The 26971-nt window shown below is 47.8% G+C and overlaps 1 pseudogene; it reads right to left on the reverse strand.

Annotated features, from left to right (window-relative positions):
* Positions 1 to 3786: 3786 nt before the first annotated feature.
* LOC146782956 (diamine acetyltransferase 1-like) overlaps positions 3787 to 26971 on the reverse strand; it is an 82010-nt pseudogene continuing 58825 nt past the window's right edge.

Here is a 26971-nt window from a genome sequence, read left to right on the forward strand (position 1 = left end):
CAGACAAGCCCGGTAATGCTTTAATACATGTCGAGACAGCACCCAGGATAATGTGCTGCATGACTAACCACTTATAAGGTCCCAAAGGCGAGACCTATTGGCTATGCCAATACTTGTTTTATAATTAGAGTTGGATTGCTATAGCTGTATCACCACAACCATACCAGGGTGGTTCCTCCTATTTACACTTTTGGTCAACATTGCTGTTGCCATTTTATTTGTTTTTATTATGGCTACAATTAATATCTTGCCCTTTAGACTCGGATTCAAATTTTTTCCAGAACAAACTTAATTGAGTTTTTTTGGGATATCCAGGCCGAACTGCTCTACATATAAAGAGAAGACATCATAAAATAAATTCCTATACTCAAACCATTACCATTTGGGCAAGTTGTCCCCGTTCTCCCCAGAGGATTCAGATTTTAAATAAATATTTAAAATGTAGCCCTCACATTCTAGTGTTCTGTAGTGTGTGATTATTTAATGTGAGAGGGTTTGGGGGTTCCACTAACTATTCCCATAATGTCTCATGGCATTGATTGTTACTGAAACACATCTTGCTCAAATTTTGCTCAGTGGGTTGTGCAATTGTGGCAGTGCAACTGCTTTTCTGATTTGCTGCCTTGCATTGCACTGTTTGGTGGGAGCATTACATGGGTGGAGCGTGGGTATGCACATGCATCCACTCATGCATTCTGATGCCTCCCCAGATTTACAAACACTGGTAGATCTGTGAATGCGTCATAGTTGTATGCTTCCCCACCAAAGACAGTTCACTTAGAAATATTAAAATGAGCGTTCTTTTTGCTCAGGAAGGTACTCCTTTCTGCACAAAAACAATCCTGCCTACAATGCAGGCACCCTGGCACTACGGCGCAAAGATGCCTGCTTCGGCACAAGGCAGTAGATTGTGAGCCAGCGCAGGCAGAGACGAGAAATGTGCCATATTTTGGTATTCCTGCCTTCTCCCTTTTGTGCAGCGCAGCAGTTTTTCTTGCTGCATTGCATTGCATGAAAGTATGATACATCTGCCCCATTGGGTCAGACACCCTCTGAGTGTCAGCCACAAAGTGCAGATAAACATTTCTTCAAACATTGGCCCTGGCACCTCTTCTCCCCACTACATAAATTATAATTAGTCATTTATTGATATACTGCAGTATTACCTAGTAACACAAAGTTACTTACTGGTCACTTTCAAGCTGTCTGTTGAAGTGTGCTGCTCTTTTTTGTATGAATTGTACTCCTAGTGCCCAATCAAACAGAGTTATGCTGTAATGTTCTTGGGACCATGCAAAGCTTATTGTCTATGAGCCCACCTGTTGCAGTGTGATGTTGATTCCATGTATAGTTATCTTGTGTCACCTTCTGTAAGAGATGTTTCTGTTAAACTAGAAATGTTAGCTCTGAATGCAGTTTGTAAACACTGGAAAAAACACAGCGCCTGTCCAATTTTGTGTGACACTAAAATGTACAAAACACTGATAACCTTTGGTTTTTCAAAATGTGTGAAAACACTGACAAATACCCACTGGAAATCACCCAAAAATAAACTGTGAAAAAGTAAGCCTTAAATATTTCTCAATTGTGTTTGGGTAGAGATTTGGCATTGATAAGAACCTGTTGCAGGCGGTTGTATGTCGTTACATCGCATTCCGTTGCAACGCATGCCTTTACCACGCATGCGTTACAACAGAATGCTATTTCCACGCATAACCTTTACCACGAATATTCCTTTACCACGCATACTTTTACAACGATTTTCGTTGTAAATGTATGCATGGTAAGGGCATACTCTTGGTAAAGGTTATACCCCTCCCCTGTACCCTTATGTGACCCCCCCCAGCCCCCAATCCTTCTTATAATTACCCCTGCCCTGAACCCTCAATCCTTATATATATATATATTTGTTTTTTAACTAAAATTCCCCTTACCTCTTAATGTCGTCTCCTCTCCTTCATCTTCCTTGGTGACGTCGCACGTCGTAAAAAGGAAGCAGAAGTTTCTTTCTGTTTCCTCTCAAACGATGCCGATTGCCTCCACTTTGCGACGTGACATCAGGTGTGTTTTTTGGGGGGGAGACCCCCCCCAAGCCCCCTTTTTTCCCCACGCTTTTTTTTTGGGGGGGAGACCCCCCAAACTCCCTTTTTCTAATTTTAGCCTTTACCACACATGCCTTTACTACATATCTCGTAGTAAAGGTATGCACGGTAAAGGCTTTCGTGGTAACCACGCATGCGTTGTAATGCATGCGTGGTTAAGGTTTGCATGGAAATGCCCGCGTTGTAGTGGCCATTTCCCGTTGCAGGCCACTTATCGGAGACGGCCCGCTAGCACCTCCTTGTCTATTCCTTTAACCAGGCTGGGAGAGTCAAGTCCATTTCCCAAGGAGTCAGTATAGGGCAGGTGCACTGTCTTCACCTCAGTGTAAGCATTGATGAATGGATACCTGTACCTGTGCCTTTATGTGTGGATGTGAGCAGCAGAGAGCGGCACAGCTTGGGGTTTGCCGGGCTCTTCTGTTGCCATTTCTGGGAACCGAAGACCAGCAGTGATCCCCATTTAATTTTTTCTATAAAATGAGGGTGAACTACATTTTGTGCCTTTGCATTTGCCACAGATATTTATTTACTCCTGCTATACTTATCTGTCACTATCGTTCACAGGTGCCAGACCTTTTTATGCTTTTGTACCAAGGCATCTTCAGCATCACAGCCAAGGCCAGAAACACTTGCATTATTTGTCTTTCTGCATTACTCTGTGCAGAAGCACTATACCAAGAAATGAAATACAATCCACAAATTCATATGATTTTATAATGTTTCTCTGTGTAATCAGTTCGGGAGGACAAATTACCTTTACACTCAGCACTAGTAAATGATAGCTGTGAGGTTGAGGCACCATATAGAAACATTAAAGTCGTTTTGAAGGTTTTCTGTGTTTTTCTTTGGCACTGATTGACATTTAAACTTCAGGAGTTCCATATTTTTCAGCTTGGATCTTCAAAATCCGATGACCTCATCCATAAAATGAACTTTTGCTGCGATGCTTACTTTTTTTTACATACTTTGAGGTTCCAGGTTGAGATCACAAACTTCCCTGTTATGGGGTAACAAATATCCATGTCGCGAAAATTCGATGTCCATTGGTAAGAGATTGAAACAACTTGACAGCCAGTGAACATCCTTCTTGAAAGAGTGCAATGCTCCACAAATGCTGTGCACAAACTCACTTGTGAGCAACGATGACAAAACAGGACGCTGGGATGCACCAAATTTCCACTTTAACAAAAGGGTCTTCCAGGACGAAAGTAATCTTAATGTTCGTAAGATTTGCTGTGCGATCCTGTGATAAAAGTGCATGTTGTGGCATGATCTGAGAAATGCAGTGCCGCTTGCATGGGATTTCTAACACCGTAAAGTGCAGCCCTCCTCAGTGAGTCTGCCTCTCCACTTACTGTAGTGTTTGCGTATCATTTAAAAACCTATCGTAGAGGGGAAGGCGAAGTTGTGTAGAATCCACGTGCGCCGGATCCTGCGGTTCTCCGCGGACATTGCCATCGGTCATTGACTATGATGGCGGCTTTGATTCCAGCGGCTGCTACTGACATAGGGTGGAATTTAACCAACAACACAAAGGATGTTGTACTGAGTGCAAAATCACGAATACTACCCACTGTCCACTTCCTGAGGATGAGGACACAAACACACAAGCTACTGGTACATGGAATATCCTTTCTTCGTACTCTCCTGTAACCACCAACAAGCAGACACGGAAGCACCATGTTCACTTTCTTTCGTCCAGGGCCAGTTTTCTTGTGGCTTCTTCTTCGAAGTGGAAGACCAGGTAGCCATGGTCACTGGTCAGATCTCTGGCTCCATGCCGTCGGTAGAAGTCGATGGCTGTGTCATTCCAGTTCAGGACAACCAGTTGGATGGCAGAGCACTTGGACTCAACGCCAATCTGTTTTTAAATTATACTTGTATTGTTTTTCAAAAAATATATTATTTATGTAAATCAACGATGCAAAGTAAGTCAATGTGAATTACCACAAGCAAACAATGTATTATGTTGTTCAAATACATGGGATTCTGCAATACCTGCATAAATGCACATCTCTAATTTCTTTATAATTGGCACCTAATGACACACTCAGTCGCCGATTATAAAGAAAAGACGTCATATCTCGAATGTAATAAGTTATTGCAGTCAAGTTCCGACGTCATAATGCCTGCTGCCAGAGCCAGCAGCTGCGATGAAAGGCAGGTTAGCTCACAGAGCATCTGTTTAAAGCAACAAAAATGAAAGGTTGCTTTTCTTTCTTCTGCTCTATTTTCAGGTTGAGCCTAGACAGCACTTACGCTGTCGCTTAGCGATCTGCTGTATATGGTTTGTGGAGTTAAACTCCACCCATTGCTTGTCATTGCCATTCATTTGTCAATGTCCGTGTCCTTTAAAAGTTGTTGCTTGCTGGTGGTCAGTCCTGCCTCTTCGTCTATCCTTTTTCTCTTCTGTTCATCCTACAGAGCAAGGACTAAGTAATGTATCATTATGCTAAGGTTATTTATTTGTTCTTTGGGGGACTATTTTTTACTGTGTTTCCTGCTCTGTTACTGTTTGCCTGTGTTCAGCTTTGGTGACATAACTGCTTACATTTTAATATAGAATTCCTCCCTCTCACTTTCTCTTAATGTTGAAGTAGTTTCAGTGATGCCTCCCGCTCCGTTGTTTGTAATTCTTTTAGCCTTTTCACTCAATTTTGGATGTGGGCGGTCAGTTGGACATTTTTTGGTAAGACATTGGTTTTGTTTTGGGCTTCCTTTTAAGGGTGGTTGGGCTTGTTTAAGTTATACACTTTGCTGTGCTGTGGTGCACTCTGTTTTGCTGTGATTAGTTCTATTGAGGTGAGACTTGCTTAATTATCAAGGTGTGGTAGGATTTTATAATTCGTTCATTTCCATTATTGTTTTGTAATGTTTCTCCTGTCACTGCTGTCATGTTTTTTCTTGATGATATAATTGTTGCCACTGGATACTAGGCACTTGGTATCAAGTATTTGCATATGGCTGGATCTGAGCTGGGGTGGCGAAGTGAGCTAAAGAACGATGATGGATTCAACCCAGATCCGTGACTGCGGGTGAGTTTCTGAAAAGTTTCAGCGCTCTGTCCATCTTCCCCTGTGTTTGCTTACTTGATATCAAGTGTCAACAAATCGCTCAAACAGGACGTCTTTAAAGAAGGTATTTTGACTATTTACATATTGCCAGGATCAGATCTTCATCAAACATACCACATCATTGCATTGGGGGAACAGGTATCAATCAGTACACTGCTGCACCTCATAAACAGACGGTACTTTAATATCCCAGCATGTCGGACTGTTCTGGGCAATTGACTTGTTTTCCTGTGCAGTGACGAAGGATGTCTTGTGTGTACATCATGCCTCGGCTGAAGGTTCTTGCGAGATTAAGGAAGTTTTGAAATACCTCCACTGGCCCTTCTCCTCTCTCTTTCTGCCATATTGTAGAACCAATGAGTAGCTGGTCTTGTTCTGGCCTAATTATTATTGGTAGGATGTCACGGGCATCCCGCCTTTTAGCCTTATTTTGTAGTGTGGACGGGAAAGAAAATTTTCCACCATCTGTTCGACTATGCTTTTGGCCCCCTAGGACCCTGTTAGGTGGATACGCCACACCTGTAGTCCCCATTGTTGCAGAGGGTTGAAAATAAAACATGTTTTCCCAGTTAGCTTAATGATTGGCCTTCGCAGAATTTGGGGCTCTACAGGTCAAATGAATGTGGCGTCTCGGTCCCTTGGAGGCCTTCCGGTTACATCGTTGCATGTAAACTATTAGCAGCTCAGACCTCTGCATATCTGGTAGAAGATCCATGCCCTGAATATGGTGTTTACAGTGTATTTACTGTAGAAGCACTCGCTATGTTTGTAACATATGATATGCTATCTAGTCTATAGTTGCATATTGGCCACAAGAGTACTCCAATTCTAACATTAACAACACCTTTTTCAGGCTGTAGTTGAGTAAGGATAAAATGAACATTTACCTACAGAGCAAGAAAGTGGCACTATTCCAAGCTTGATCACTACTTTTTATATCTAATTATGATCTTGTGCTGTCGCCTTAGTTCATCATAGGGGGACCAAAATGACAGCCTCTAGAGTGCTGCACATTTTTAAATCCTAAACTGGATCTTTGTCTCAATCACAGACTTTGACCATCCTATCTCCTAGTTGGGCTATATTTTGGCGGCCTAATGTGGATGTTTACAGGGTCTTAAAGAAATGTGTGCTTTATTACGAGGCTTTTCATTAAACCCCTATATTTTTGGTTCAGACATATTGCTCGAAGCAGTACATTTTCCGTTGTTTCCTGTGTTTTGCTTGATGTATTTTGGTCCAGCGTATAAAAAGGCATATCCAGCAGTAGGATCCAGAAGAATTTGCTTGCATTGCACTACTCTAATTTCCACAAGGGCAGCAGCCATTTTGACCTACTCTTTCATATTGTAGACCTTATTCTGTATTTCACATGACTATACTGTATTTCACATGAATTGATTTTATTTATAACTGTGTAAACTGGGAATCAGAAAACAACAACTTCATCTTAACACACTATGCGTTGCGGAGGGTTTTCCAAACAAGTCACCAAAATAAAATTGCTCAATGTGTCTGGCATTAGCTAAAATGTCTACAATGGTATGTGTAACTCGGTACATGCAAACGCGCTTCCCAGTGCTGGGATAATACCTGGCATTGTCGGCAGAGGCAGATAAAAGTTCTTGCCATAGAACAATGATACTCAAAGTATGGGCCAAGGGCCGCATGTGACCCTTCTTCCTTTTACATGAGGCCACCTGGTCACCAGCAGCACTGGACTGCTGTTTACTTGACTCAGCACTAGCATTAAAAATATGTTACACAGGCAAGCAATTATTTAAAGGTTAATTGCAGTTAAATAAAGGATGTAACTAGGATGTCCTGCACCGCTTAACTATAGGAATAGCTTCATTTTGAAAGACATCTTGCAGCAAAAGTATAAGCATATGATAATGTCTCTTCAAAATTAAAAATGTGTATTTAATCAACATGCAGAACTGTTTCAGTGCACTGAGAAGCATTTCTTTTTAAAAAGTCTTAGTTTTCAAACATTTATTTAGAAACATTCATTTTTTGCCCCCACCTTAAAAACAATGCCAACAGTGAACTAAGAGGCAGTTGTTATATGAACTCTTTGGGTGGCCTGGGTTCCTATTATACATAAAGAAGATTATAGTTCATTAAATCAAACACATGAGAAGGTTTGGTACAGCACACATTCCAAAGTCATATATTTCAAAAACCTCTTGTATGTGGTAATGACGAAAAAGAAGGGAAAGTGAAATAAAACTGCCCAGTGTCGTACAATTTGGTAATGTGGAGAAACCAGGCTTAATCCTAGGTTTTTTTCTGGTTACACTTTGTGCAATTCAGTCTCCAGACATATATGATTTGCTTCCCCTACTCCCACCTTACCGCCAACACTCCCCAACTGCCACCCTACTGGAATCAATGCGGCCCTCAGTTACATCACAAACCAAACTTTTTGGCCCCTGGGAACATGTTTGCAAATGCCCATGCCATAGAAGCTGGTGGCACAAACATGTCTTTCAAAAGGAAATGAAAAATATAGCCTGCTACTGCTTTTCTATGGCACTCTTGAGCCTTTCTTTTTATGTGGAACATAAACTTGAAAGAAAAAACGTAAGAGAGGTGGGATAACCATATACACATTGTTCCGCGTCGGGGTGGCGTTAGGTGGCTGCTGTTTCGTGTCGTTGGCTGCCTTAGCTTTGTCTGTCACCGGAGGCATCAGTTTTCAAGCAGCAGGAAAGCTGTGACAGGCAAAGGTGGTGCTCTTGCCAAATGCAGACAAAACCTGCTGAAAAAGCTGTGTGGCATGAGCACGTTGCCAATTCTCGACAGAAATCGCTATTTTTTTGTTTTAGTGTAGGCTTATGGTTTATTTGTTTCATTTATGCTGTGCAGTGCTGTTCATAAGGTTCACTAAGGTTTTCAAAAAAAGCTCATAAAATGCACCTTGGCAACCATTTTCATAAATTTCTTGCCGATCCCATGGCCTGAAAAAGAAACGGAGCGGAGATCAGTGGCAGTGGTATTTGAGCAACGCGTTAATGCTAGGACTAAGAGATGGCAGCGTTGGACTCGTGTAGGCTGCTGGAGAGTAGAGATAGATATGAGACTGCGAAGTCCAGAATGCACCCTGATGGCCAAGTCATGATGCAATGAAAGCGCGAGTCAAATGGCTAACATGAGGGCTGTAACCAGTCAATACTGGACGCCTTGGGTAGGACCCTGTGGTCCTTTTCCTGTGGGTAGACCTCCAACAGTAAATACATCAAGACAGAGAGTTAGCTCTTGTAGACTTCAAACCTTACACAATCTGAGGCCAATATGGCACTAGTGCAACAGGATTTAGGGAGCAAGATCTGTCTTTCAACATATAAAAGCAATTGGGTGTGGTAAAAAAAAATTCTACAACATGGCAACCATGCCAAAGATGTAATAGATCCATGCTGTGTGATAAAACGACAAGATTCTATGACTCACAAAAGGCAGTAACTAATGTGAAGGTGAAGCTGGAGCTAACGAGAGTCTAACTGTAGCAAACGTAGAGACAATAAATTAGATGGGCTGGGGGTTCTTTTCAGGGCAAAAAATTAGGACAAAACAAGTCCTGGGTTGCTTGTGTTCTGGTTCAGGGATGACCTGGCCCGGAGTTCGGGCTGGAGTGTCCCCATTGGAGCAGGGTCAGGACTGCTTATGGCTGGGTCCAAACTGAGGTGGCATGGCGAGTGAAGGAACCATGAGTTGGAATGCTACCCGAGCGATTGCCAGTGGATAGACTTATTGTAAGCATCCTCCCATCACCTTTGTGTGTTTGGTCCTTTTTCCTCCCCTTCCACAGATCCACTGAAGCAGGCAGTGTATGGAAGTGCAGAATGATGTAGATATTAGCGCCCCTTTTACCACCTCTGCTGCTTTACTCTTTCCTATTTGCCCATTTTTAAAACCGGTGCTATTGTTTTTTTTGTATTTCTCTCTGCGAATGCTATTTCAAAAGGCTCTTCAGATACAAAAGGCAGCAGCAGTATGGAACCACAATGTACGACAACTAAATCAGGAATCAATTACTTAGCTACAATAATATTTCAGCTTGAGAATGTAGTAGGTTCAGATGCGATGGTCTGCTGCCATCTAGTGGTTTGGTGCGGAAAAACGTGCTAAATTAAAACCTATTTTGTACGTTGACGACCATCTTTCCTGCTCAATTTCCCGCCACTGAAGCCAGACGCATGCTCAATACCAGATATTGAATATTCCATTTATTTTCAGACTAAATAACGGCGGCACACTGTTTTAATGAAGAAAAAACACACATCTAAGCTTTTAGAGGGATGCGCCAAATGAGACAAAGGAGTGTTCTAGTACTAAACTGCGTAAGAGCAGCAATATATACATCTCGAAGCAGTGCACTCAGACAAGGTAACGAGCCTTCATCTATTGATTACGTGTTGATGAAAGACAGCCGCAGCACAGCGACCGCACTACAGAGATGAGTTTACATTACAGCACCGCTAACTTCCTCGTTTTCCCTTTTCTCCAATAAGATGGTGCTTGCACTTGAACATGGTGGGTAAAGTGCATGTGAACCTACAGCGCCACAAACTGCAAGCCCTACCTTGTTAGAGGCAAGTAATATATATCCAGGTGCTGCTATAGATCGAACGCTGGGCAGAGACTAAAAGGCAGTACCCACGCCCCTAATGCGATGGCTTCCAAGCAGGAGCATGGCCGCCAAGGTTTCAGATTGCTTATGGGTGACATTTTCATAATTTCAGTGCAATTGTGAGTGACATTAAACAACTATTAGTGACACTTTCTCACATGCAAAATCAAGCAATAATGACAAGGGAAACATATAAATATCAGAAATTACACCCCATTGACCAACAAGAAACTCTAAGAATGGTAAACGGCGTTTACTTAGCAGGCGTTACTTCGCATGCCGTTACTACGCGGACGTTAGTACGCACGTGTTGTTACTTAGAAAACCTTTACGACGCAAGTCGGAACAGCGACTTGCGTTAGGGGGGGGAAGGTGTTGGATTTAAAATCCAACACCTTCCCTAGTGTCCGCATAGACTGGAGTTGGAATAGTAAATTATACTATTCCAACATCCAGCACCCCCTACTGTAATTCGTTGTTCCGAATTGCGTAGGAAAGGAATGCGAACTAAAAACGCGGTCGTACTAACGACCGCGTAGTAATGGCATGCGTACTAAACGCATGCGAAGTAACGTCATATATTCCTAAGAATATCTTATCAGTGCTGAAAACACCAGAAATGGAAGGGCGCTTATTGTTGTCAGAGAACTGCCAAACGTGTGACACTTGGGGTGGGTGACATTTTCTCTCGAGTACAACGAAGCAATGGAGTGGATGGAAAGAGATAAATATCAGAAATTAGACCCTTTTGATCAACGAGAAACCCTAAAATACCTTGAAACTGCTTTTAAACCCCTGAAATAGAAGACTGAGATGCTGATACAAATTGATTTGTGTGCATAGAAGATATGAAAGCGAAGATATTATCGTAAAACTTTTCACATCCCCATGCCATTGCACTTTATTGCACCCCAATACAGGTAAGCAAATGCTGCAGAGATCAAATGAGCACAGGGCAGGTATGTTGTTATTCCGGCTAGTAGGAAAATAAGCGAAATCACCTAAAGCTGGTAAATATTTGCAACCTTTAACTGAACATACTACAAAGAACAAATGCAAATAGAAAGCACTTTCAACGTGTTTTAGCGCTGATCCATGACTATTAGTTAGAGTAACCAAACACAGAAATGGCATGTTACAAATGAATAAATCTGGTTTTGGTTCCAGTTCTATTTAGTATTATGACCAGGCTTTAGCAGACTTGATAAAACAATTAAACTTCTTTTGGGATTGTTACAACCCTAGGCAGAGTGCTTGACTCACCTGACTGTTGCCATTCCACCACTGCCTGGAAGTGGGTCTCAACCCTGACCGCTTCACCAGCGAACTTTCTTTTAACAGTGTTGAGGTGATACGTGTCTCAGTGATTCAGCTGCAGTTTAAAACTTAGTCAGAGCGGAGTTTTCGATACAGGACCCCCTGCATGATATTTTCGGTCGGGCACACCTGAGAACCAGTTATGCCTTCCTGGGGGCTGGCAGGATAGTATAATTAAAAACATCCTGCCAGTCACGAGCGCTGACGACCCTCTCAAGGTTCGACGTTAGCACAGAATGCACCGCCAATTCGGTGTCCTTTGGTGTTGATAATATGAAATCATGTAGAAATACATTTTTAATTGTATAAATGAATGTACGTATCACATATTCTTTCATTGTTTTCTCACTTTTTTTCCATTTTTATGTAAATAGGATCTTGCATCTACTGGAGACGACGACACAATTTAACAGCAATGTTCAGGATTAAGTTACGCTTGAAATTAAGTGCCAACAACTTCATATGTTAAAATCAACGCATGTGGGCCAGGTTTATCAATATTGTAATTAAAAACAGACAACATGGACTTGAATTGTTTAACACTGCGTTAAATTGCATGGGGAAAGGCCAACTTGGGCAGGACATACATGTATTAAACTATGATTGCAAATATGATAATGTTTGCACTTGCACTTTATTCCGCTATAGAATAACTAACCTAAATAAGGGGTTCAATCTGTAACAACTGCGGCACTGTGAATTTAAAACAGTGGCATTTACAACTGTGTAGCAATGTTTGGACTAATAGAACATATTTGATCATTTGATTTGTTCTACGATGTTCACAATCTCGATTGCATATGCATTTTTGTTTTGCCGTAGAATAATGTGGTATTTGTGCAGTTCTGAACGACAATGGAAATGTAACTTAAAACAACAAGCACTGGCACTTTTACAGCACTGGTTGTACAGAAAAAGTCGTTGTTCACAAAAAAGTTATTGTTTACAAACTTGTTCGCATTTTCACTTTATTCAGGAATACAGCATAGTATATGAATTGTAGACTTTTACACTGTATTATATACATGTAATCTCGCATAGCATTCAAATATAGGCATTTCCACTTTAGTATTATGAGTTAAAATGAGCCTTACAAAATGTATTTAAACATTAAAATATGGTGCCAATTAGTTCCCGGCCAGCATCATGCAGATCCACTTTCTATGTTTAATAATCACTTTATGAATACAGAAGTGTAACACGACTTGCCTTACCGTGACAAAGCCGTAAAGGCGCAACGCTTAGGTAGGAGGCTATCTGTTCTGCAAAATATATATATACATGTATATATATATATATAAAAAAATCAAGTTCTGGGAGAATGGATCACTTGTCCTGTGTTATCAGGGTCTAAGATCTTAGGAGTCTGTATAAGAAAACCCTCATATGAGTACACAGGTCGGTGGCGGTGTATCTTGATTCTCCGCCTTCGTGTACTTTCACAGCATCTTCATTGGGTTTCTTTTTGTTAGTATGCTGTCCTCCACCTGGAGGTAGACCAACTGATATTACAGTAGCGTCCAGGTATCAAAAAAGGAGAGGGATGTGCAAGGTGCTCAAAAGTGGTGAGGTTAAAATTCCCTACTCAACTCTAAAAGCTACAAAAGAATTTTAATGAGAACAAGAGTGGAGTGGGAAATTAAAATGAAAGTGATGTAGTTGTAGACAGAGTTAATAGTCTATTACATCAGTGGCTAAGGTCTGTGAATAAGGTCGACATGTTTCAGCCTTCTCGTGTATTCTTGAGGCTTTCGTCAGGACCAAAAAAGTGAAAAGGGACCCGTTCTGCCGCCTTTTGGTGTGTGATCAAGTAATCACAATTATGTTGTTTCTTTCGAAGAGTTGTTGGCTCTTGCTCAATGTCTTGTATGAGCTTCCTCGGGACTTCAGAGATCAAGAAACCTGTTCCGGTTCTTCATCACGCACTGCTTGTGCTGACTCTGATCGCCGTGTCCCGGTTCACATTGAGCAAGAGCCAACAACTCTTCGAAAGAAACAACATAATTGTGATTACTTGATCACACACCAAAAGGCGACAGAACGGGCCCCTTTTCACTTTTTTGGTCCTGACGAAAGCCTCAAGAATACACGAGAAGGCTGAAACATGTCGACCTTATTCACAGACCTTAGCCACTGATGTAATAGACTATTAACTCTGTCTACAACTACATCACTTTCATTTTAATTTCCCACTCCACTCTTGTTCTCATTAAAATTCTTTTGTAGCTTTTAGAGTTGAGTAGGGAATTTTAACCTCACCACTTTTGAGCACCTTGCACATCCCTCTCCTTTTTTGATACCTGGACGCTACTGTAATATCAGTTGGTCTACCTCCAGGTGGAGGACAGCATACTAACAAAAAGAAACCCAATGAAGATGCTGTGAAAGTACACGAAGGCGGAGAATCAAGATACACCGCCACCGACCTGTGTACTCATATGAGGGTTTTCTTATACAGACTCCTAAGATCTTAGACCCTGATAACACAGGACAAGTGATCCATTCTCCCAGAACTTGATTTTTTGCATTACCATTGGAAGCCGGATGGATCACTGCTTCTCATTCCCTCCCCATTGATATTTATATATATATATATCTCCGGCTCCACTCCAAAAGGAAGGACCAGCACTCACGTTGGGTTAATCCACACTAAGGATTTATTGCGCACACAAAATTACAACAAACAGACACGTTTCAGCCTTGAGTCTGAGAGGACACTGAGCCAGCGCTGGCATCGAAGTTGATGACAAAACAAGACTCCCCCCCCCCCCCCCCCCCCCAGATCTGAAGGGGGTGAGCAACCTGAGCACGGGCTCATGACCATATTTACTGATCAAACACAAAGAGATGATGAATGGAGCGCTGAAACTTTTCAGACACTCACCCTCAGTCAGAGATCTGGTTTGAATCCAACATCCTTCTATAGCTCACTTCGCCACCCCAGTTCAGACACAGCTATATGCAAATAAGTCTTGACCCTGTGCCTCATGGGAACAGTCCAGCCCGAACAGCCAAGCCATGTCTTCCCTGGACTGGAAAAAAGCATCCTGGCACCGGTTTCGGGCTAACAGCCCTAATCAGCCAGGCTAGCTTGAATCCAGTGGCAAAGTGAGCAAGGTACCCACGTCGGGCATATCCTGCCAAATTAGGGTGAACAAAGCAAACCCAAGTAGATGATGGACGGAGCACTGAAATTACCAGTACAAAGGAAAGCAGGTCTACAGGTGCCACAAATACGCCGGTGAAAGACAGACCACAAGAGTCCAATAGGAACAAGCCTTGGCAAACAAATAATCGTCTGCCATTCCTACTTGGATGCATGGTGTCTTTGAGGCATAATGGCAAAATATATTTTTAATAGAAACAGCCACCATGAAGGAAAGTGTATATCCAAGGATTTGACCCTTGAAGATCAAGTACAAAACCCTAAATCTTTGAGCTACCATTACAGGCCGACGATCGAGTCGATGGAGAATTTACATTTCCTTTAACAAGGAGTAGAATTGACATAACCTCGTCTGAAGACTGTTAGTCTCAATTAAACATTGACCTTGGAGAAAGGAAGCTACGAATCCAAGTGCTTCAGGATTTATTTTAAGGTGCAACTATCTAAGTGCAACTTTAGGAGAGTCGCTATTCACTTTGTCTTGATAAAGATGGGATATTAACATTAGTCCATCGAAACGCTTCGACGCAATATCCACATAATTCGTGAAGGTCACTGGATCTGTAGATACCACAAGAATTTATCTTTCAGCAGATTCCAGGATAAATGTGTCCAGAACGAATGTGTGAAATTGAATGACAAAATGTACTGTCTGTTTTGTTTCTCTCTTTAGTTCTCAGGTATATGTTTTCCTTACTGTGTAAGGATACTGTGAGTGTATCAAGTGCTTTGGATCTATTGTGTTTTTCCTATTTTAATAATTTTGTATATGGAAAATTAAGAATTGTCTTATATTGTATTGAACACACTGTTAATTTTATATAATTAAATCTGTGCCTTTTTCTAATCTTTGCAATACGTTTTCATTTTTACTGGGTTTATTTTGTCCACTTGTAATTCTTGTTGAATGGTGAGGTGAATGTTGTGTTCCTGCCTCTATCCTAGTAAATATGTACCAAGAGGAATTCTTTCTTTTTACTTGTGATAGAACCCTATCCCCTTGGTTCGTTTGAAAGGGGTCCCTCTCTTTTATTGCATACATAGTACAGTCAGAGCCAATCCTTGCCCTGGAGCCAATGTTACTTTGGCCGTCAATCTTCAGAAGGAGGACCCCTCTTGACCATGACTAGCACCCATGGTGCGTGCCCCGAGCCTGTTACTGAACTTCAGAGTCAAAGTCATTGGACGAGACATACATTGCTTCTCCTCTGTTTGCCATCTTTGCTACCGGATAAACCTGTCCTTTTGTTTGTCAGAACTTAGTCCATCAACATCACAGACAACAACAGCAGATGGAGACCCAGCAGAGTCCTGGTGCTGCATCATGGAATAATGCTCCCAATCTTCTGCCCTGTTGGTCATCTGTGCTACTCTCTTAGATTGTCAGAATTTAGTCCATTGTCATCCTCAGCGACCACAGGATATGTAGACTCTGCAGAGTCATGGTGCAGCATTGCCATATAATGGGCCAAGCGAATGTTCTTTTGGTACCAACTGATAATTTTTTTAACTAAAAGCGATCAAACAGGTGGCCTCTTTGTGGCGATGCTAATCCGACCACAAGTATTTGCTGTTCTATCAAGGAAAAAATTAAGTACATGAATATCGAGTTGGCAATATCGTGGAGTGGAAATATCAAGTGCAAGAATATCGTTGTCAAGAATATTGATTTGAAGATTTGAAGACGCACAGTACCCCAGCGCCGGACCCCCGCCCCGTACTTGTACGCACCGTACCCCAGCACCGTACACCAACACCGTACCCCAGCCCCGTACATGTATGCACCGTACCGCAGCACCGTACCCCAGCCCCCTACTTGTACGCACCGTACCCCAGCGCCGTACCCCAGCTCCGTACATGTACGCACCGTACCCCACCACCGTACCCCAGCCCTGTACTTGGATGCACTTTACCCCACCACCGTACCCCAGCCCCGTACTTGGACGCACCGTACCCCACCACCATTCCCCAGCATCGCGTATGTACGAACCGTACAACAACATTGCATATGTGAGCACTGTACAACAACATCGCGTATGTACGCACCTTACATACGCTAAAACGAATCGGACAGAACCAGGACACTGTAAAACAGCACAAGGAGGGTCAATTCGACTCGCACAACACCACAAAACATGTCTACAGTAGAAAATACATCTAAATGACTGACCTGGCACAACCAAACAGGCAAACAGAGGAACAAACTCACAACCACCTCTTATAACACACCCACCAAAATTTCAAACCCAGCCACACCCACAAATGGACCAATAAAAAGGGCCCACACACACAAACCATGAGCCTTTGCAACAGAGCCACTGCTGACAGACACCACACACAAACAACTGCACCCATACACCTTAACTTACACACCTTCACACAACCTCCTTCACACAGACCCCCTCTTCACATTCAGACTCACACCGTCACATTCACACCCACACACCCACAACCACCCACACCCCACACCATGCCCACAGACAAGAATCCAAAGTTCACAAGGGAGGAGCTGGACATCCTTGTCAATGAAGTCATCAGAGTCGAGCCACAGCTCTTTGGAACATTGGTCAGACAGACCAGCATAGCAGAAAAATCAAGCATGTGGCAGAGGATCGTCGATAGGGTGAATGCTGTTGCGCCAATCAGAAGGACCAAGCATGAATGCCAAGCCAGGTGGTACGATCTGCGGAGGGCAGTCAAGCGCAAAATGAACGAGGACTACGCCCAGAGCAACATCACTGGAGGTGGGCTGCCCCGCAGACCGGTACATTTCCATCCCTGGGAGGAGAAGGTGATGGCCCTGCTTCCGCCGGTGGGTGTACACGGAGTCGAAGGAGTGGCAGAGCCTGGTGAGTACACAACCAACTTACGTAACATGGGGGTAATGACATCCACACCCCAACTACACCAAATGCACGCAACTACCCCCAAGCCCTCACCGGACACAACCACACTCAAAAACAATGCTCATGCCACTAACATGTCCGTGACCCATTCACAAAGCAAGGCCATGCCATGTCCCAGGCTACACGAACCACAAACCCAAGACTGGATGTCCGTGATGCTGGGAGGGTGGGGCTCACAAAACACATTGTTCAACTCAGAAGCAGACACCATTGCCCTCATCCCATATGGCCCAGGTACATACCCATGCACCATGCTCAATGCACAGGGACTGGCTAAGTACTGACAAGATAGCTGACACTTGGCCCTGCTGTAGGCAGCACAAGGCCCTCCTGTGACCACTGTACACTCAAACACCAACAACACAAGCTCAGATACCTAGCACAGGAACTCACACTCACTGTCATGCCAGCATGCTCCATGAGGGGACAGACACATCACCTGGGAGACCCAATGCCAAATCACACTACACCCAACAGCAGGCCCTGTCACACACACCCCTTACACAAGCACACACCCCCGGGGCAGGCAACGGATTTACCCACTCTCACAATGGACATGTGACACAACAAGATCAATCCATATCCAAATAAGCATCCTAGCCAAAAATCTACATGTCAAACACTCAGGAGAGCATATCAATCTGTCCCCTGCAACATACCCATCCACAAGTGAACATTGAGAGGAATGCTAGGTACATCCAACTACCTGGAGGAACTGTGCCAACTTGAATATGTATGAAACATGGATGTCGCATGAAACAGCATTAACATTGTCTCTCTCTCACACACAGGGCAACATCATGGATCTCCCCCCAACACTGGGGGGGAAGAATCACCGTCCCAGGCTCGGCAGGAAGATGATCCCACCAGCAGCGACGACTCTCAACACTCCGTGGATGACCACAACCCACCTGGACCATCTGGTGCCCAAGCCCCTGCAGCACCTGCTTCAGGTACATCTGTGCCAACCACCACCCCCATTCCTGCCACATCCCAGGAGACACCCAGGAGCCCTGCCCGCACAGAACAACTGAGCCAGTCTGACCTGGAGGGACAAGGTTCTCCGGGCACCCAGCAGGAGGCAGACAACCCTGCAAATGCCATCCCTCAGGGGTCCCGTAGACCCGATGTGCCCACAACGGCAGGCCAGGTTCGTGTGGGCAGGGGTGGTGGAGGCAGGCGGAGGCGAGAACCTGACCAGCCAGCTGAAGGAACCGGTATGTCACACATACGCCACATCCTGGACACATACCGGCGTGACACCAGGGGCATCAGCCAGGTAGTGGAGACCCTCAACGAGATTAAGAACCAGCAGGCCGAGCAACACGCCAGTCAACAACAACACCAAGGACGGATGGAGGCAAGACTGGCTGAGCTCCTGGCGGTGCAAACGGACATAAGCCGTTCACTCCGTCGGATCACCGACAACATGGGCAACAGTCCCTGTGCCACCAGGCGAAGACCACCACCAGCCACAGGGAGGGAGGAGGAGGAGGATTCGTCCGATGGAGCGTCACAAGCATTGTCAAGGCCTGCATCTGAGGGTCCCGTGAGGAAGGTGGGTCGTCCACGGAAAAGACAGTGAGAGGCTGCGGACCATCCACATCTCCCAGGTCACCTGGCCTGGCACCTGGCCCTCATGCGCAACAGCAGCACCTCAACCAATGACATTCTCTGCCACATGGACTTGCTGGTCACAGTCTGACCAATGATGACAAACACTGTGGTCTGGACTCTGATGACTTCAAATGCCAAGGATCCCATCTCCCCCTGTGAACTTTGTATTCTATGCACACTGTATAGCAACTATTTGTCCACACTAAACATGCCCCCCACCGAGAATAAAACTAAATTTCTTTAATTAGATGTTGCAGTAAATTTGCATGATTACACAACCTACGTGTGGGGAAATGTCAAACTATGCCTGAGTGTTGAACTAACTCCAGCCATCCATACCCTGGGATCTGAGTCTGGTACAGGACACACATGGGTCACAATGTATCATCCAATACAGACATGGAGCACAATACTCACCCGTGATGGCCTCAAGCTGCTGAGGGGGAGCTTGCAATACTGTGTGGACAGACCAATTTTGAAGAGTATCATTAAGGCGTAGAGGTCATGGCTCATGTGGATGTTGCCGGGGAGGGAGTAGCAGGTATGTCTTGCCAGGTGGGAGAACTATGTCCTGCATGCTGGAGTACGGTGGATGTGAAGAATGGTGGCCAGGGCAAGGTTGGATGCACGGAGTTGGCCCAACGGGGTCTCGGATGACAGACGTCCAAGGTTGGTTTGGGGTTTGGGGTTGTGGACTGCCTCCTGAGTGTGGGTGAGGAGTCTGAAGGTCATCCTGCAGCAGACAGTGATCCATTGCAGCTATCTCAGGTGGACGGTGATGTGGCTGGGGCGCGGGATGTTGAAGCTGAGGTGTGCAGATGCACCCTGGATGTGGACAAGTTTCCCGGGAGTTTGGATGTACTTGCTCTGTAGAGGGCGGGGCAGTAGTTGACACGGCTGTTGTCGTGGACCTGGGGGATGGTCTGTCTTTCCTTGGAGTGGATCTATCTGTGGATCATGTGCATCATGCAGAGGGTGTTGCAGCATGAGGTACAGATGCTGGTGATTTGCATGGCAAATGTGAGCGACAAATCCATGATGCACACCATCTTGTGTGCATGGCCACTGGGTGCTTGTGCAGGGCCCTTGCAGGTGGGACACAAGGAGTTGACCCAGCTGTAAGGGGACAATCCTCAGATGATTACCTCAGTCCTGTACAAATCCAGCCTCAGGTGGCTGATGTTCAGCCATTCATCAATGGACCTCATGCCTTCTTGAATGTTGAAACTGGCAATGGCTGCGTCTTTGGTGAGGGTGAGGAGCACCTGGCTGTCAATGGCATACGAGCTGATGATGAGGTTGCGTGTGCATGTGATGTTGGAGAGGGGGGTCCTGGACACATTGAAGATTGACACGCTGAGATATGATCCCTGGGCCATGTGCCAGATGACGCCACTATACTACATGCTGAAGGCTTGAGTCCCACTCCCATGGCCTTGCTGGTGTACGTAACCGGTGTGGAGTAGGAGGGACATGACCTGGTTGGTGTGACAGGGCCTGGAAGGCGGGGCAGCGCTGTGCAGGCAGTTGGAGTTGCACACTCAGCATGCAAAGGTGTCGTGTGTGCGCTTAGGGCATGCCTGAGAGCAGGCAGTTGATTTTCGGATGGACATTGCTTGGAGGGTGGCTGCAACATCAGACTGTAGTGTGATGTGGGTCATACAAGGACATGAGAGTCGTGCAATGTGCACGTTGCATGTGCTGACGGTCCTGCCTTTGGCACCGCATGGCCGCAACAGTGGCACAGACAAGCGGATGACAGCCAAATGAATGTGTGGAGTGAGGAAGGGAGGAGCATCTTTGAGGCGTGTGTGTTGCCGAATCCGGCAACTTTGTGGGCCCTTGCCGCAGGGGCCGCAGCAGCAGGCGGCATGTCCTGGAAACTATGCCAAAAGTAGCACAAAAGACAAGGATGTCAGAAAGGACAACTGCAACAGGCGTATGTAAAGGAAGGAGTGTCTGGTTACCCATGGCACACCCAGAGAAAATGGATGCACAATCACCAAAGATGACTGACACAGGATCAGGAAACAGAAGGCCGAGCTGCGCACAGGAGACACACCCTCAGCAGGCGTTGACGGCCCGTTGTGGGGACCAACATGCCCAAATACATACACAACCATGGACTTCATGCACAATAGAGATTCGAATCCATGAAGAACTACATGCATGTTGCAAAACTACACATAGACTCATATGCACAATCTTTGACAACTATGCCAGAGATGGGGGTGTGGCTTGGCGCCGACAGCGATGGCCGCTTAACGCGCTCTCTCCGCCGCAGCCGGGGCCTTCAAACCCCGTAAAATCCGTCAGAATCTGTCTGCGTGGAAGGGGAGCGGCGCCCCAGGTGTCGGAGGGGGCCCATACCCCAGATATCCTTTTTCTGTCCGCTGGACCCTCGGACTGCAGCCGGGAGAGCCGGGGTAAAGAACCGGCAGCGCCACGACTGAGAGCCGGCGCCCGAGCGGCCGGCGTGGGGACGCGAGAGACACGGGAGGCCCCCGGCGGCAGAGCGCGGGAGGCCGCGAGGACTGTGGCAGCTGTGGGACCCCCTCGGCTACTTTCTAAACCCCGCCGCAGGACGGCCAACTTGCAGGCGACCCCGGACTCGGATCGGAGTGCTGGGCGGCGGCGAGGCGGAGCACTAAGCGGACGAGGCGGAGGGTCCGGCTGGGCCTCTGCAGCAGCGACGAACTTGGCCAGCGAGATTTTGAAGCAGACAAACCCGGTGTGGTGTGAGGAGCCCGTGGAGCTGGCGCCGCCGAGGTGGTGAGCGGGACTGTGGGAGATCCGACGTCCTGCAGTCTGCGGTGAGTGAGACAGCGCTTCGGCCTGAACATTGCGGAGGCGGGAGCCTGACCTGGTCATGCGAGGGCCTATTTCTGAGCCACTGGAGATCACGCAGTAGGGCGCCACCACCGAGACATTTGGAGACCCACTGAGGCGCCCCAGCCCGGCCCGGCAAGCAGAGGAAGAGTGGGTTACGGGCCCGGGGGCTGCCTTGTGTGGGACAGCGGGCGGCGTGGGGACGCGAGAGACACGGGAGGCCCTGGCGGCAGAGCGCTGGAGGCCGCGAGGACTGTGGCAGCTGTGGGACCCCCTCGGCTACTTTCTAAACCCCGCCGTGGGACGGCCAACTTGCAGGCGATCCCGGACTCGGATCGGAGGGCTGGGCGGTGGGGAGGCGGAGCACTAAGCGGACGAGGCGGAGGGTCCGGCTGGGCCTCTGCAGCAGCGACGCACTTGGCCAGCGAGATTTTGAAGCGGACAAACCCGGTGTGGTGTGAGGAGCCTGTGGAGCTGGCGCCGCCGAGGTGGTGAGCGGGACTGTGGGAGATCCGACGTCCTGTGGTCTGCGGTGAGTGAGACAGCGCTTCGGCCTGAACATTGCGGAGGCGGGAGCCTGACCTGGTCATGCGGGGGCCTATTCCTGAGCCACTGGAGATCACGCAGTAGGGCGCCACCACCAAGACATTTGGAGACCCACTGAGGTGCCCCAGCCCTGCCCGGCAAGCAGAGGGAGAGTGGGTTCCGGGCCCAGGGGGCTACCTTGTGTGGGACAGCGGTGTAATGGCCGGGATGTGCTCCTGAGGCGGCGGAGGGGACCACATGATACGGGCCTCAGCTGCGGTGGGATGCGTCTCCCTAGTAACACATACCTGACCACTGGCTGGTGGGACGGCTGCAGGGAGGGCACCACGCTTGCCGCGAGGGGGCCCGGAGAGAGTTGGACGACACGTGGCCCACTGACCCGAGCGTCGAACCTGCGCCGAGGGCTAACGGAGCCGGGCCACTGGAGGCGCACGAGTAGGCGGACGGGCGACGGCCATGAGGCCTAAACATGGCGGTGCAGTGCAATCAAACAAACTCGACAAATACTCCCTCCCCAAGATGATGAAGCAACCGGACGCCGCGCAGGAGGAGCCCCAGGGGGAGCCGTAGCCGTCCTTGCAATCCATCATGGCGGCCATAAAAGGGTTGGGGACCACACTTGAGACAAAAATGGATAAAATGTCGATTGAGATGAACCTTATGAGGGCAGATATGACCAAGACTACAGACAGGGTCAAAGAGACTGAGATGCATGTCACTGACCTCCAGACCACCACTAAATGCCTGGAAGAGAGAATTAGCGCCCTTACTCACCAACACCGTCAGATGGCGATGAAGCTCGAGGACCAAGAAGGGAGGGCCCGGCGCAGCAACGTTAGAGTGGTGGGGGTCCCAGAGGGACGGGAAGGACCGAGCGTTGACCTCTTCTTGGAGGACTTAATCCTGAACCACCTTAAGCCTGCCAGGCTATCGTCCCTCTTCACTGTGGAAAGAGCACATAGGGCGCCGGTTCCCAGGCCGAAGCCGGGAGCACCGCCTAGAACCATTATCGCGAAGATCCTAAATTACAGGGACCGAGATGCAATATTGCAGGCCGCCAGGTCCCGGGGGGACATCAAATTGGACAATGCCACCATTCGATTCTTTCCAGACTTCACGTTGAAGGTGCAGCAGGAGAGGCGCTCCTTTGAGGGCGTGAAAGCGTCCTTGCAACAGCAAGGGATCAAATATATGATGTTCTTCCCTGCGAAGTTAAAAATCTTTGTGGACGGAAAGTCCCTCTTCTTCACCGAGCCCCAAGAATTGGGGCTCGGCTGGAGGGGCGTCCGGCCCGCGGTAAGGGGCCCAGAACCACGACGAAGTGGGGAGACTCAGGCCCACGTGAGGATGTAGCCACGGATGAACTCCTGGACCAGGATCACGGTACGGGGCGCACGTGGAGGTCGAGGTCCAGCAGCCCGAGACCGGCGACCTGATGAGGGCTCCGAGGGAGCCGGCGCGGATAAGAGCCGCCAGGGACAGATGGTGCAAAACTGTAATGTATACCCTGGGGGTGCGACCCCGGGGGGGCGGCGGGATATGAGCTGGATGGGATGAGTGCGGGTCACATATTTTGGGTGCTGGGATTTGGGGAGGCTGCACGTGCTCTTGCAACCAGAAACGCCTGGGGCGGAAGAGCCGCCCTACTCCACATGACTGGCACTTACGCCACTGTGATACGGGGGATTTGGCTGCGGACGGCTGGAGCCCGCCACTGACCGCGGCCCCCCAGGCATAGTTGTTCACCTGTTAGGGCGATAGGCGCTCTGCTGATTGGGGATGTGGGTAGTTTGGAACCTACGTGGCAGAGTAGCAGGGAGGGGGGGTTGGAGGTTAGAGTTCTCAAGTTTGTTGTTGAGGCATGTTGGGCGGTGGGTGGGGGAGGGAAGGGGGGGAAGAGAGATTGTTTATTTGTCATGCGAATCTGAAGTTATCATACGACGCGGGGTGGGCAGGGCACACGACTGGCTTGAGGCAAACATCTGTTACAACGACCATGTACTGGGACAAAAGTCTTAAACTTATCAGTTGGAATGTCAACGGGCTGGGGGACAAAATCAAAAGAAGTATTGTATTGCAACATCTTAGGCGGCACTCCCCAGATGTGGCGTTGCTGCAGGAAACCCACTTACTGGGCAACTCCTGTAAAGCACTTAATCGGTGGGGCTACCGGCTGGTTGCTCATGCAGGGTTCACGACGGGCTCTAGGGGAGTGGGAGTCTTGTTGCGCCACAGCTTCCCCTTCGAGGTCCAACAATGGGTTGACCCGCTTGGTCGATTCGTGGCGGTGGCAGGGAGATGGGAGGGATGTGGGCTGGTGCTCGTGGCAGTATATATTCCGCCTGGACTACAAGTCCAATCCTATAGGGACCTGGGCACCTTTCTCCTGGGGCTTCCGGAGGGACGCCTGATAATTGGAGGCGATTTCAACTCCGTTGTGTCGGGGGAGCTGGATAGGTTTCCTCCCCGGGACATAGCGCCGGGACAGCAGTGGCTTCCTGCATTTCTTGACGCCTTCGGTTTTGTGGATCTCTGGAGAGGGAAGCACCCAAATAGTAAAGAATACACGTTCTTGTCGGGTGCCCATCAGACGCTCTCGCGCATTGACTACATTCTGTCTCCTGTGCAGGCTGACATGCGAACGACAGATATCAAACACCTCCCTAGGGGCGTCTCTGACCATGCACCGCTATGGGTTCACCTCACGATCGGGGATCTACGAGGGGAGGGTGTCCCACGTATTAATCCTTGGTATCTACAGGGGCAAGAAACTAGAGCGGCACTGGGTAGAGTGATGGAGCAATATTTCCTCGACAATGAGGGCACTGTGGACTCCCCCACCACTCTATGGGAGGCGTTCAAGACGGTACTAAGGGGCCAGGCCCTCTCGGTCATTGCAGGTCGGCGGGCAGATAAAGAAAAACAGCTAAGGGAGATCGAAGGTGAAATCATCAGGCTCGAAGAACGTGTAGGGAGCGGCCCAGAGGACGATCTCACCCATCAACTGCAGCTAAGGGCGGCGGACTACAGGGCTGTAGCTACTGATGAGGCGCAGGCGTTGGCGCGTCAAAAGGAGGGGCGCATATACGATCAGGGTGATAAGGCGGGTAAACTGATAGCCTGGCTCGATAAAAAAGAGCAGGCACACCGAGTTGTATCTGAGCTTAAGAGTGCAGCGGGTGCCCACCTCACAGAGCCCAGCAACATAGCGGAAGAATTTGCAAGGCATTTTGGGCGAGTTTATCGAGGGAATTCGGAGCTCACGGAGAATGACTCGACCGAGTTCTTGGCGGACATAAGACTGCCTACTCTCTCTGAAAGCGACCGCGAGGCGCTGGAGGGAGACCTCACTGCAGAAGAGCTGGCTATGGCCATGGGGGATCTTAAAATAGGCAAGGCGATGGGGCCGAACGGTCTTCCTATCGAACTCTACAAACTCAAACCGGATAAAATAGTCCCACATATGAAAGCTATGTTCGATCACAGTAAGAAACTCGGGCGGTTGCCGAGAGATCAGCGCATTGCGACGCTGGTCACCATTCCAAAGCCTGGGAAGCCTAGAAACGAGTGTGCCTCCTATAGGCCCATATCCCTTCTAAACGCGGAGCCAAAGATTCTCGCGAAGATGTTAGCGAACAGACTCCGGCCTGTCATTACGAAGTTGGTGCACCCAGACCAATCGGGATTTATACCACATAGGAATACTGCCCTCAACCTACGGCGCCTGCACGGCGTACTGGGGCGTTGCCCTGGAATCCAGGAGGATGCAGTGGTGGTCTCGTTGGATGCCACCATGGCATTTGACACATTAGAATGGGCATACCTCTTTGCTGTGCTTCAGAAGATGGGATTTGGACCCAGTTTCATGGGGTGGGTCCGCCTCCTGTATGCGGACCCGTTGGCCCAAGTAGCGGTCAATAATAAACGGTCGGCGGTGTTTGCCCTGGGAAGGGGGACCAGGCAGGGTTGCCCCCTTTCTCCGTTGCTGTTTGCCATCTCCCTTGAGCCGCTCGCGGCGTGGATCCGGAGGGATCTCTCCGTCCGCGGGCTTCGCTGGACCGAGGGGTGGGAGGACAAAATCTCGCTCTATGCAGACGAGATCCTTCTTTACCTCTCTTCCCCTGCGCGTTCGCTGAGGGTAGTCCTGGACATTTTTACCAGTTTCGGGCAGAACTCTGGTTTCCAGATCAACTGGGGCAAGTCGATAATCTATGTGCTTCACGGGACGGCCCCCACCCTCCCTAGAGGCTGCACGATACAGGTTGCGGCGGAGGGTTTCCGATACCTAGGCGTCTATATTACCGCCAATCCCAGACGGAGATACGAGGAGAACTTGCTCCCCCCCTGCGGCGGCTGCGAGGGGATGTTGAGGTCTGGAAGGGGTTGCCCCTGTCCCTGCTAGGGAGGGCTGCCCTGTTTAAGATTATGGCCCTGCCTCAATTCCTATATGCCCTCCAGAACTACCCAGACATGGTACCGCGGGCCTTCTTCCAGGAAGTAGAGACCCTGCAGAGGGAACTGTTATGGGATGGCAGACCACGGATAGCGCTTGGTAAGCTCACGCTCGGCTGGTATGATGGGGGTATCGCCCTCCCCGACATTAAAAAATACTATTGGGCGGCACAACTGGCCGCTATCAACCAATGCCAGTACGGGAGTGGAGATGACCCTGCATACGGTATGGACAGGTGGCTACTGCCCGGGGGTGATTTCACGAGGGCACTTTATTCAAAACCTACCAGGTTCGCGCTTACTGGACCCACGAAGCATGCAGTGCAGCT

The sequence above is a fragment of the Triturus cristatus genome, chromosome 12 (assembly GCF_964204655.1).
Source record: "Triturus cristatus chromosome 12, aTriCri1.1, whole genome shotgun sequence".
In the NCBI taxonomy this organism is placed as follows: Eukaryota; Metazoa; Chordata; class Amphibia; order Caudata; family Salamandridae; genus Triturus; species Triturus cristatus.